Source organism: Trachymyrmex cornetzi, unplaced genomic scaffold (assembly GCF_001594075.2).
Source record: "Trachymyrmex cornetzi isolate Tcor2-1 unplaced genomic scaffold, Tcor1.1 scaffold391, whole genome shotgun sequence".
Taxonomy (NCBI): Eukaryota; Metazoa; Arthropoda; class Insecta; order Hymenoptera; family Formicidae; genus Trachymyrmex; species Trachymyrmex cornetzi.
In genome coordinates this window covers 118,569-125,051 of record NW_017298652.1, presented here as the reverse complement: position 1 = coordinate 125,051, position 6,483 = coordinate 118,569, and the positions used below count along the sequence as shown (strand labels likewise).

Here is a 6,483-nt window from a genome sequence, read left to right as displayed (position 1 = left end):
CAGCCAATGAGCGAGCTGTTTTTACCTCCCACCACCTCTCGCGGTTTTCCTCCCCGACCCCCGTCCCCACGGGTGCATGTGTGAGAGCTCGTGACGTCACGACGCGGAAAGGCGACTGAGGGAGTTCGCGCGTTTTTTTGCATCAACGCCCGTTTGCTCGCACCCTCCCCCTTCGGCCCCCTCGCCGACAAAGTATCCAGAACCCGCTGTACTGTATGCTCGCTCACACCAACGCCCGTTCGCTTTCGCTCACGTCGATAGATTGGAAGATTCGATTGAGAGTAATCGAAGATTTTTTCAAGGACACGCCGCGACATGTCACAACATGTTTTCGCGGATGACGTTATCGATGCGTTCGTGTTTTGTTAGTATGTGTTTAAGAAAAAAAAGATATATTAAATAAGTATGATTTTTACGCAGTATTTTTCGTATTTTCCTGGTGGATACCACATCCTTATCGGATGCGCCAACGCCCGTTCGCTCTTGCTCGCACCGATGCCGTTCGATCACGTTCGCTCACACCAAACGTACTGTTCATCTGACGCCCGTTTGATCGCTCTCGTTCACACCAACGCTCGTGCCGTTCGATCGCTCTCGCTCGCACTCGCATCGATGCTGTTCGTTCACTCTCACTCACACCAACGCCCCGTGCTGTTCATCTGACGCTCGTTCGATCGCTCTCGTTCACACCAACGCTCGTGCCGTTCGATCGCTCTCGTTCGCACTCGCATCGATGCCGTTCGATCGTTCTCGCTAGCACACGCACCGATGCCGTTCGATCGCGTTTGCTCACACCAAACGCCCCGTGCTGTTCACCTGACGCCCATTCTTTACTGTTGTGTTTTTCTAAAGTATTTGTTTAAAAAAAGATATTTGAAAAAGAATCAATCGTCATTTCCTTTTACGCAGTTTTTTGCGTATTTTCCCGTTGGATACCATATCCTTATCGGGTGCAACGTGACAATTTTCACAAGGGTATCTAGTTTTATGCAGTTTTTGTGTCCTTGTTAGAAACCACATCCATTAACATGTTCGATGGGGGATATAAATGCGTATGAGTGAGGCTTTTTTGTCATATGTACTTTTTATTGTTTAACGTTTGTGTTAGTGATAGAGTGTATAATGAGTAATTTGCAAAATCTGTTAGAGATTTCATATGAGTTTCCAATTGACGGAGTAAGTGTGTTTGTCTTTTGTGTATATTTTTTAGTTTTTATTGTGAATGTACTTATGTCACTGTTCTTATTCCGGTATGTCGTCGTCGACAATGAACGAGTATGTGAGTTGCAATTGGCTAATGAGGTGAAGATTCTGAAGATTCCATTCGTAAGTTTAGTAGAACGTATAAAATTTTACAATATAATGTACAAAGTATAAATAACAATATGTGTCTAATTCACTTTTATGCTCTGTTTCTGGCTACGCACCGCGGGAATTTGAGTATACGTGGATTTATGAATATTTTTAACAGACAGATGATACGCGCGGACAGACGGGTCGAGCGAAAGTTTAGATCTGAATATATGGATATCTGGGAAGACGGGGATCTGTTTCTCAGCGAACTCTTCAGTCGCCGACCGTATGAACCTAATTTTGCAGAGGACTTGTAAGTTGAAATATTTGATTTGTATAAATATAATTTTTAAAATACGTATATATATATATATATCATCTTACAGAAAGCTGAGGCTTTTTTTCGAGACATCACGCTCGCGTACACACTGTGGTATTGTAGCGCGCTCACAAACACACACACACACACTCCAACCATACATTTATAAAAATAAATTAAGTAAAAATTATTAATATTATATAATAATAAGTATCGTGAGCGTTGTTACCTTAATTTGTATAACATCCTGAATCTTCTGACACATACTCCTCATCATCGATGTTTCTAATATTTTCGAAGTCTTCAAGTTCTTGGAAAACGTCATCGATGATTTGGAGTAGACGCTCTTCAGGTATATTTCGCTTAATATTCACTATGTTGTCCATCGCGTAATTTAAATCTCTACAAGCTTTACAGAGATTAACTGTACGCAACAGCGCGAGTGATAATATATATATTATGTGATCAAGCATCATTTTTTTTATTTTTCCTCGAAAGATTATAGACCATTTCCTTTTTCCTTTCAACTATATAAAGTATATGTAGTATATAAAGGTAGGGTTTAGAAAATAAAAAAAGTGATTTATAGTTGTAGAATATTGTTTATTGTCGAATGTCGTACACAAGTTAATGTTCTCCGAAAATCAAAGCGATCAACTCGCAATCGATGATGTCGTTGCGGTCGAAGGATTCGTCATCATACATCGTTTTCAGCATGTTCGCAGATTTCGTGACAGTGGACGCGATAGCGAGAAGTCGTGAAAATTTTTTGTCGACGTTATCGGTCATTGCGGTTAAGGAGGAAATGAGACGATTTACACAGTATTTGAGATTAAATATATTAAGTACAGTGCTTTTCGACATGGATAGACGAGCTGCACTTGTTTCTAGACGCAGTATTGGTAGATTATTGATTCGTCCGAAGCGTAACGTTAAATTTCCAACGTACATTGGGGACGGTGCATGTATTCCACTATTATTCTCATCGTACTGCAAAAGGGACAAAATGACGTATTTTTGTTCGAGAAGATCTCTCCAGATGTCCGGTGAAAGCAGAATCTCTTTACCGTGAGAATCCCCCAAAATGATAGTTACGTAAGAAGGGAGTTTGATATTGATACCAATGTTCAAGTATTTGTAGCCAGTTACGATTAACGGATATCTTCTCTCGAGAATGCGTACGATAGGACGATGTGTGATTTGATGTCTGTAATTAAAGAAAAAAAATGAGTAGATGGAAAAAGAAAAGGAAAGAAAAAAATACCTACTTATTTGATGTGTTTTCTTTATCGGGATTTTCACCAGTTCACAAATCGTCGAATGTTTTCTTCCTCTTCACACCTCGTTCATCACAATCGTCCTGTTCTATGAGATACTTTTCGATATCCACATTGTTGTGTATTTGTTTTCACAGTATCGTCCTCACGATCGAAAAACGTGGAAAGTGCGTACAAACGATGTTGTCTGAATGACTGTTCCTTTTATACTGATCGTTTAAAAACTATTGTAGTATTTATTATATATGTCCTTTCATCTTATCCTCCTCCTCCTTCTTCGTCTTATTTCTCATTGAGTTTTGTCAATATGTATTACTCGATCGAAGCAGTCAACTCAAGATATCTTGCATTTGTTGCAATAATCCGTCTCTCGAACATTCGCCGTTGAATACATTTATATTAAATTTACCAGCCTTTGTTACGGTTCTCGTGAACTCGTTAAATTGGTAAAATTGTTGATTTTTGACAAAGTACAGATTACCATCCATATATCGGAAGGCCAAGGTGGGAGCTGACGGTATTCCTGGGAATACCGCTTGTAACGAGTGATACGAGCGAATACTCATACTACATTCGTCTATTTGCGCCACATCGTTATTATTGAAGATTTATTGAAGATTATTGAAGATAGGTTTGTCCTCCGTTAGTATTTACTACGGTATTGATGAAAACGTTCGGGGGAAATCCTAGACTCGAGATACGTTTTGGCCAACCTTCTTTCAATTTGAAATTGGGATACTCGACCATGTAAATTACATTATTTACAAGGAGAAATTATCAAGAAGGAAATCCATGTAGCTGTTTAGTACGTTTGGTCCGTCGTATTTTGTATCATCTATATTTATCGACCATACATAGCGTTGATACGTGATGATGTAATACCAACACCGTATCTACACATTGTAAAGTACAGAGATCTACGTACGTGGATTTATTTGTTGTAATTTCGGTAGTTGGTGGTTGTGTAGTTGTTGTTGTTGTTGATTTTGGATTTTTAATTCCATAAAGTTGTTGAATGGCTAAAATGTCCTCTATGTTGAGTTTAGTGATTTTATTTCTATTCCTAGTAGTGACAACTGCGAATTAAATTATCAAATTACATTATCGAATTTTCGCGCGTACTGTATATTAATCCTAATGCGTGTCCAATTTCATGTGTTAACGTATTAATCAGATAGTTGTACCAGTAGATTTTTCAGTTAGATATATATGCCACGGTTCTGCACTATCTACGTGTATTTCAGCGGTGTAATTGGCAACGTTAGAAAGATAGAACGCGTGAGCGAGTACTCCACCAGATCCATCGAACGAAGAGGTGCAAATTTCGTCGTTACGTCTACGATCAACGAACGTGTGTATGTAACTACGATAAGATATTAAGATGTCGGGATTTACCGTTTTACATTCAAACGATAAAAACGAATTCGCTGCCCATAGCGAGAACGAGAATTCGGTAGTTTGCAAGGTGTGTTGATCCGCTAGATGGAAGTTCCACGTGAGATGTGTTTTCGCCCATTTACGCCTACCTATATTGTGCTCGTGAATGTCCGGGAGACCACATCGTGGTTTACGTATCTGATACAACGTATAGTTATTCAATGTACACTGTTAGAAATGTTCTTAAACTTCATTAAATTTTAATGTACGTTGGTGAATAAAGTTTAATTTCTCTGTAACTGAAAGGACTATTAATGCACATGTTAATGAGATTTAAGTTTACAGTAACTGAAAAATTAAGTGTAATGAAATTTAATATACTTTTCATTTACGGATATAAATAACATTTAATTAATCGTAATTGAAATAACTATTAATGAAATTTAAGTTTGTAGTACATTAAATTTCAATATGCTTAACTTAAAAGTTAATTTAAAAGTTAAGCGTATTAAAATTTAATGTACTTTTACATTTACGAATATTAATAATATTTTAATTAAGCCTAATACTATTAACGCTTAACGTTTAATACGTTTACGTTTCTTACATGTCATTAACGTAAATTACTTTTCAGTTACAGATCTCGTACTTTTTTCATTAACGTGTAAATTAATTTCTATAATAATGTGTTCATTAATTTCAATACACACGTTCATCACATTTAAGACTACTGTAATTTAGTTTTTATTTACATCATTCATCACATTTAATTTCTATTAAATGTGTTTTATTCACATTTAATTTCTATTAAATGTGTTTTATTCACATTTAATTTCTATTCGTGCATAACCACATGCTTCCTTTACATGTTAATTAAAATTCATTGAGAAATTTCTAACAGTGTACCATCACCCTGTATTTGATAATATTCTTGAAATAACGAAATCGCCTGTTTAAGTTCTCCCTCTTCGAATGATAAGTGCGTATTGTTTTCAGCGTTACTCAAGAAACCGTACTTTTGGAGATACAGAATTATTTCAAGACCTATACTTTCACGATTCGTCGCTGCCGTCGACGTTGTCGTCCTCGTTGTCGTCGTAGTAATCGTAACGAAGACGATGATGAATGTGAGAGATATGGCGATGTGACACAAGTATACGACACGCGGTAGAAACGATGCGTATTCGAACACTTTGTCAAGAGTAATGAATCACGTTTCGTGATTTTTCTATATATACGACACGCTTAAACGAATCGCGTTTCGTACCTTTATATTTACAGACGAGACTCTCATCTATCTAAGAGGAAAGGGATATGACATCAGAAATAGTTTTGTAAGATATAATATATTTAACGGAATATGTGTTTTACAGTACAATATGATAATGTATGAAACTCGATAAAAGAAGGAAAGAGAGCTTGAAAAAAATATTATACAATTTTACGAATAACATTAGACAATGGATTGTACTCTACCACCCTATCGTGAATAATAAGACAATAAGCTGTGACGTGTGTGAAGCTAGCATATCATATATCAGCATCGCATGAAATGACACCAGGTCTGCTCGCATCCAGCATAGTTCTACAGTTCTATATCGGTTTTATCAATAGTTCTATCGAATTACGTCCAGAAAAAGCGATTTAAAAAATGAGATGCTAACTTCCCGTTTTACCATCCAGCATCTCACCGGATTTCGAACGTGTGAGGTGTAAAGTATAAGAAACCAAAGAGTTCTATCGTTAAAACTTAATACATCAATAGTTCTGGCCAAAAAACCAAATAAATTGTCCGAAAACGGTATATATTAACACGTACAGGTGATATGCTGGACGATTGGTGACAGTTCTGAAAGGTTTATGGTACTTATAGTGTAGATCTGATTCTGCCATAATGAGTTCCGAAGTGTTCTGATGATAAAAATTATTTATTAATTTTTTAAACAATTTTTAAGACCCGAAAGTGGCACTTATCAGAGCACATATGTGATATGCTGGTCGAAATCAAACAGTTCTATAAGTCTTATGGTGCTTGTCGTGTAGCTACGGATGTATCCTAACGAGTTCCGAAGAGTTCTGATGATAAAAATTATTTATTAATTTTTTAAACAATTTTTAAGATCCGAAAGAAGTACTTTTCAAAGCACATGTGTGATATGCTAATCAAAATCAAACAGTTCTATAAGTCTAATGGTGCTTGTCGTGTAGCTACGGATG

The 6,483-nt window shown here is 36.8% G+C and overlaps 1 pseudogene; it reads right to left on the bottom strand.

Annotated features, from left to right (window-relative positions):
- Positions 1-2,239: 2,239 nt before the first annotated feature.
- LOC108764010 (uncharacterized) lies at positions 2,240-3,969 on the bottom strand (annotated as a pseudogene).
- Between the last annotated feature and the right edge of the window lie 2,514 nt (positions 3,970-6,483).